The sequence below is a fragment of the Salvia hispanica genome, chromosome 1 (assembly GCF_029641045.1).
Source record: "Salvia hispanica isolate PSC_SH4W2 chromosome 1, Shi_PSC_v1, whole genome shotgun sequence".
Taxonomy (NCBI): Eukaryota; Viridiplantae; Streptophyta; class Magnoliopsida; order Lamiales; family Lamiaceae; genus Salvia; species Salvia hispanica.
Genome location: NC_142692.1, coordinates 3,069,896 through 3,077,546, shown reverse-complemented (window position 1 = coordinate 3,077,546; position 7,651 = coordinate 3,069,896). Strand labels below are relative to the sequence as shown.

Below are 7,651 nucleotides of genomic sequence, written 5' to 3'. Positions count from 1 at the left end.
GGTCTGGAGGCGGCGACGGTTGTCGAGGAGAAGTGGAGAGGACTCACAGAGGAGGGTTGCACGCACCAAAGTCTTTGTCATTTACCTACACCAATTTTTAAAAATGGCTGACTCTTACACTGCACTAATAATGAACTATAAATATTTGGATCAGTCACTAAGAAACAACCTTGACCAAAGATTTATCCATGTTTTGCAAATGAACTATTGCAATAATAATGCATTTTGTCAATTTAGAAATAGGCAAAATTTTCGGGAAACTAAAAGGTTAAGCAAAAAAAAAAGGTCAATCATATAAAAGTTTGGTATATAAAAAAATCATCAACTAGTATATTAAGTTAAATGTTAGTTATATACGTGAAATCATCTTTAAATCAAATCAGAGGCGAGTACTACCTCCGTCCCATAATAAGATTCACATTTTGTCATTTCGATCCTTCTCATAATTAGATTCACATTTTATGGACTCGGTTTGTCCTATAATTAGAGTCACATTTCACTTTTACAATAAATGATACTTAGGTCTCATATTCTATCAACTTATTCTATTTACATTTTATTATAAAATTAATACTGTCTGTATAAGTGGAACTCATAGTCTACTGACTTATTCAACCCAACTTTTTTTATAAAATTCAATCCCATACTAAATTTGGCTTCTATTGTGGAACAAAAATAGTATGCTAGAAAATATATACCAGAGAAACACTTCAAATTTGACGAATTTACTGTTTACCTACGAAAAATGAAATGAACGTAAGCCTAATTAAATTATTAGTAACAGAATGCAATAATTGGCACATGGTTGTGAATTTGATAAGACCATGTGAATATCAACCCTTTTATTTATTTTTTAATTTATAAATTAGATGTGTTTCGAGTCCTTTCTTTACACTATTTTTCACTACCAAATTCATCAAATCGTTATTTGTTCCGTTGTTAACCTCCTAATTGTAGAAAGAAATTATTTTTCTATTTTCTGATATTTTTGTTGCGTAATAGTAGTCATTAAATAAGAAAATTTAAAATAAATAGTTAAAAACTCTAGTAAAGAAGGTTAATGTTTGAGTGGATTATTCTTAAAAAACAGGCAATGTTTGGCTGGCCTAAAATCCTTTGTATAGGATTCCATAAATCTAAAGTTACGGGGGTGCAAATGGAGAGCGATCAATTGCGAACTAATTATCAATTCCAAATTAAGACTAAATCTTAGCTATTAGATTAGAAGATTTAATGTTAGCTGGTTGAAATAATGTCACATGGATTATATTTTTAATTAAGAATATTAATAAATAAAATTAGAGGGTATTAATGTCAATTCCCTTTCATTAAAATCATCTTAAAACTTTAAATTTACGTAACTCTCTCGATTTAAATTATTTTTTCGCAAAAAATATATCAAATTAAAGATAATTTTATAAGGATTCCAACGAGATCCAATTGCATATGTTTCAACGACGTTCGGATGATGAAATTTGATCTTTTTTATTTTAGTTTTCATAAATATTGATAACCAAATTTTTATCAACAAATACATCAAAAAATCTCAATAAAACCATGTAAAAATCTAAATGGATATATGTTGATATTTTCTTGTACTAGTGTTGATATTCTTATGCCATATTGTTGATATTTGTAATACACTATGTTGATATAAAAAAACATTCACGAAAATTATCATATGATAACATAATGACGATATTACCCTTTTGTTGATATTTTGTCTACTATTTATTGAGATTCGTAAGATTTAATCTCATCCACTCATTTTAAAATCAAAGGGTGGAGATTTGGTCTTGATTTTGGATTAGGGTGCTATAAGCATTAGAATATGACCCGGTGCACATGACTCCCAAATCCATTCTGGTTTCCACCACTATCACCATCACAATCACAATTTGAGTTGTCAATTGGGCCGGACTGGCGCGGCCCAGCTCGGCCCAGGCCTGCCAACGAAACGAAGCGGCCTGGGTAGGGCTCATCAGTTGAGATAGGCTCCAATCAGGCATTTTTGTAAACCCATGCCTGAACCCATCAAAGGCCCACCTTCTATAATTAGTTTTTTTTTAATGTAATATGTGATTAATAACTAATAATAGTATCTTTTTCTATTTATGCATATCATCTTGTGCACGAGACATGTTATTTTTGTCTATATCATTCCAATATTTTGGATGTCTCCGAATGGAGTCAAATAGTAATAATTTAATATCAATATAAGTTTCCAACTAAATCATGAATGAAACATTCAATCTCGATACATCTAATTTTTTTATATAATTTTTTTTATTCAAGTTGTAAAAAAAATGATTTTGGTGTTTAACTTTAAGAATATTACGTATTCAAACATTTATATATGATGGTAATTATAAAATTCTTTAAATTTGTTAGTTAGTTCATAATACTTGTAGCTTTAAAAATGAAACATCAACCTATATGTTAACATGTACTAACAAAACTAACAATATTGGTTATTCCTTTAGTTATACACTTACTTTTAAATAAAATAAAGAACATGAAAAATATTGTTGATACAAAGTCAATAAATGAACTTAAACACATTATTAAATTTAGATCTAGTTAACAAGATATAAAAATACAAGTTATATGTTTATTTTTGCATATAATACATTTTAGGATATCTTTAAAATACTTAAACAAAAAATTTAAACAGCCCAGCTCAGCCCGCCCCGACCCCGCCCGGGCCCATATGGCAAGTGGGCCTGGGCCCGGCCAGGCTTAGCAAAATTAAAAATGGCCCAGCCCAGCCCCATCCGCTTCAGACATTAGTTTTGGCCGGGCAGGGCCTTAATATAGACGGGCCTCAGTGGGTCCGGGCCGGGCTACTTGAGATCTCTAATCACAATCACCACCAACTATAAACTACCAAATTGTAAATCAACAAATTACTAAGTACCTGGTATTATTTATTCTGATTTTATAATAATCAAGATTTAGTGCTTACACGAGTAATATAAACTCTAATTCAACAAATGAAATTAATTAATTTAGCATGAATTAAAATGGTGTCATTTTGGTTAATGTCGATAGTGTCACGTAAGTAAATCATCAAATTATTTTAATATTGAAATACCGATTACTTATAAAATCAGAACAAATCAATAGCTCGATGACTAGAATTTAACAAAAGTTTAAGAATTTATTGACAATTTACCCATTTAAAAATTAGGTGAAGTTATACATTTGTGGGAGTAGGTGTTTTTAGGTGGAGGAATATGCGCCATTTTTTTGTGGAACATAGGAACAAGAACTAGATTCCAAAGACACAAAAGTTCTGGTAGAGGATCCCCTACTGTGTTTAAAATCACAGCAGGCCCTACGGTGGGTTAAAACCAATGTTTTAAAAACCGAACCGGCAAGCGAACCGGCGTCGCTACTGGTTCACTGGTTCAACCGGTTCATTGGTCGAACCACTGGTTGAACCGGAATATATAATAAACATATATATTATATATTATTAAATACATATAATAAAATGTGTGAACAAAAAATAAAAATAGTCTTAGAAAAATATCAAAAATGAAAGATTTGGGTCACAAAAATAAATATATATTACAAATTTAGTAAATGAAATTTGTTGACTTATAAAAATATCAAAAGTGAAAGATTTGGTCGAACCGTTTTACTATTACAAATATATATAATTCAATATATAATGCAAAATTTAATATCCAATTTATTAAATGATAAAATATGATCAATAATATATTAGTAACTAGTAAAGTAGAAATTAAATTTAGAGGATGATAATTATATGTATCATAATAAAATAATTACATAAAAAATATAAAATAAATGAATTATTAGTTTGTTTAAATAAAAATAATAATATTTTATGTATAAGATTATTTAATATTCTTGTTTTCACATATGGGGCTTGTGGTGGAGTGGTTAAGCTCTTGCTAATTAGAGTGGAGGTCATGAGTTCAAGCCCCATCAACAACAAGTTTTTAAAATTTTGTGCACAAAAAACAAAAAACCGGTTTCCGGTTTCCGGCCAGACCGGTACGACCGGCCGGTTCAAACGGTTCTCAGCGGCTCAACCTCACACTGGTTTAAATAGGTAAACCGGACCAGACTATCCACCGGTTCGCGGTCGGACCGGTCGAACCGGCCGGTCCGGTCCGATTTTTAAAACACTGGTTAAAACGCATCCATTTACATATCAAACGCGTCAAAATTTAGTGAGAGATATTGCAAGTTGGAATAACATTAAAATATTAACTACACGTCGCTTCGTATTCTTTTGTTCTTTCATTTTTTACACCATTTCTTTATTGAATCAATTCCGGTCACCCACAGCTGCTTTTATGCAATAATTCCTCCGTTTCGCTATAGTTGAGGCGGAACTTTTGGGCACGGAATTTTAGAAATAAATGTTGGGTGTGTTAAATAAATAGATAAAAAAGTAAGAGAGAGAAAAATGTAGAGAGAATAAAGTATAAAGTGAATAAAATAGAGAGAATAAAGTAATAGAGAGTAAAGTAAGAAAGAGAAAAAAGTTTTTAAAATTTTGTGCACAAAAAACAAAAAACCGGTTTCCGGTTTCCGGCCAGACCGGTACGACCGGCCGGTTCAAACGGTTCTCAGCGGCTCAACCTCACACTGGTTTAAATAGGTAAACCGGACCAGACTATCCACCGGTTCGCGGTCGGACCGGTCGAACCGGCCGGTCCGGTCCGATTTTTAAAACACTGGTTAAAACGCATCCATTTACATATCAAACGCGTCAAAATTTAGTGAGAGATATTGCAAGTTGGAATAACATTAAAATATTAACTACACGTCGCTTCGTATTCTTTTGTTCTTTCATTTTTTTACACCATTTCTTTATTGAATCAATTCCGGTCACCCACAGCTGCTTTTATGCAATAATTCCTCCGTTTCGCTATAGTTGAGGCGGAACTTTTGGGCACGGAATTTTAGAAATAAATGTTGGGTGTGTTAAATAAATAGATAAAAAAGTAAGAGAGAGAAAAATGTAGAGAGAATAAAGTATAAAGTGAATAAAATAGAGAGAATAAAGTAATAGAGAGTAAAGTAAGAAAGAGAAAAAAGTTACTTCCTCCGTTCCCTCATAGTTGAGGCGGAACTTTTCGGCACGGAGTTTAAGAAATGAATGTTGAGTGTGTTAAATAAATAGATGAAAAAGTAAGAAAGAGAAAAAGATAGAGAGAATAAAGTAAAAAGTGAATAAAGTAGAGAGAGTAAAGTAAGAGAGAGGACAAAGTTACTATATATGGAAATGACTCAACTATGAGGGAACTTCCCGAAATGGAAAAACGACTCAACTATAAAAGAACGGAGGGAGTACCAAATATGGAAATGACTCAACTATGAAGAAACTTCCCGAAATGGTAAAATGACTCAACTATGGCGAAATGGAGGGAGTACTTAGTAGAGTAGTATATTGTATTTTACAATCATGATATAAAAATTATTTATTAAATCCAATAATTGTAGGTTTTGTTATTTTTCAGTGGATCATATTCCATTTTCACAAGCTCTCAAAACAGTATGCAATTATTTTATATTGCTATATATTTTTTATTTTAGTAAAATATTAACCTCTAATATTATGGAACTTTCAAAAAATTACTAGTAGTATTTTTTTTCCACAAATTTGGAAAATAACATTACATTAAAATAACATGAATGTGGAGGAATATGTGCCATTTTTTCCACCGCGGCGGATTCCGGCTACATTAAAATAACATGAATGTTGAGTTAGATTCGTGATTTAGGGTCACGCTTCAGGATTCACGATTTCGTTATTATAGATGATGTATACGAATTCAACATCCATATCATTTTAATGTAGGCGGAATCTGTCGCGGCGGGAAATAACAACCACGAATAAAGTTCATGATATTATATGCCTATTTAAAAGTTCGTTAGACAAAAACAAATTATTTAAAAATTTCATGATATTAGAGGCTAATATCCCAAAAAAAATTGTTATAAAACAGTATTTCGATCAAGTTACAATATATTTTTGCTATAAATTTATAAATTGTACTATCGTTCATTTTGTTTATTATATTTTATGTTTTGAACTTTTCTGTTCTTAAATATTCAATGTTTTATTCTGGAAAGTATACATACTACTATGAATTAAGTTGTCGTCAGATTAATTAAATAAAATTAATTTAGTGCTTGTGCGTTGATGTATCAATAAAATAAAATAAATAAGTATTGCATATATGAGAAAAGATATGCTGCATAATTATTATGAGCATATTGTGAGCTACTAATTCCATGTAAGCTAGTTTCTTAAAATTTAGATGTCTGTTAACAAAATTAAAGTCTCTTTTGTTTATCTCCATGCGAGCAACATCATTAATTTTCTCTAATATCTTTCTTTTTTTATTTGTTTAGTTTTCGTATCTTTTCTTCTTGTACATATTTCTCCTAGGATTTTATTAGTTTTCGTATCTTTTCTCTCGGGAAGTGCTAGTTTGAGGTTAGTTTTTTTTTTAGCATTAATTGTCTTTGCTCATGTATGCTTAAAATTCTAATATTTGGTGTTGGACTACATGTTTTCTACTTAGTCTTTAAAGTGGTGAAAACAAATCGGAGCTAAAAATTTGATAATTAAAAATTGAAAATGGTAGTAATTTAGGTGAAAGATAAAAAACTTGTTAGTATGCCTTGAATTTGTAAAGGATTAGGTTTCCTAATTGGGATAGGATTATGTTTCCTAGGTCCAGTCTGTCTAATGTGTGTCTATATATATGGAGTAGAGCACATAAATTTGTATCTGAAAACTGCAGTCATAATACAATTTGTTCTCCGTTTTTGCCCGTGGACGTAGCCAACACAACGTTGGTGAACCACGTAAATTCTGTGTCTATTTACGTTCTTTTGTTTCTCGATTCATAATTGCCCTATTTGTCATAACAAACTGGTATCTAGAGCCTTGGTTTTCGAACTAGAGTTTTGAATTCCGCTGCGAGGGTTTTGTCTGGTAAATCGAGATGTCTGCTCTGAACGTGAAGGTTAACAAATTCACCAGGAGAAATAGTTTTGGTTTATGGCAGATCAAGATGCGATCTCTGCTGAAGCAACTGGGTTTGTGGGAGCCGCTCAAAACAAAAAAGGCTACGGAGGATGATAAGGAGTGGACAATCCTAGACGAAAAGGCCCACTCGACCATCATATTGAGCCTGTCTGACGATGTTATCATCGAAGTTGCGGATCAGGAGACGGCTGTTGCTCTGTGGGCGAAGTTGGAGAGTCTATACATGACGAAGTCTCTAACCAACAAGTTGCTCTTGAAGCAACGTTTGTTTCGATTACGCATGCAGGAAGGTAAGCCCCTTCGGGATCATCTGGAAAATTTGAATAAAATTTTGCTAGATTTGCGTAATGTTGAAGTTAAAGTAGAAGACGAGGATGCTGCTTTAATTTTGCTTGTGTCTCTGCTGAATCTTACGAAAATTTTGTTGAGTCTTTTATGACTGGCAAGGAAACTCTTTCGTTGGAGGATGTTCGATCTGCTCTCCACATCAGAGAGGATCGTCAACAGGCAACGAGTTCAGCCACAGAAGATCTGCCATCGGGATTATCTGTTACGGGTAAAGGACAGAAGAAATTCGGACAAAAGAAGCAACTCAAAAGGTTCAAAAGG

At 32.3% G+C, this 7,651-nt stretch overlaps 1 non-coding gene across 1 annotated transcript; it reads right to left on the bottom strand.

Moving 5' to 3' along the window:
• Nucleotides 1-2,090: 2,090 nt before the first annotated feature.
• On the bottom strand, nt 2,091-2,192 carry LOC148933103 (U6 spliceosomal RNA). The gene has a single exon (XR_016134833.1). It is a non-coding gene; the product is annotated as a U6 spliceosomal RNA (small nuclear RNA).
• Nucleotides 2,193-7,651: the final 5,459 nt, after the last annotated feature.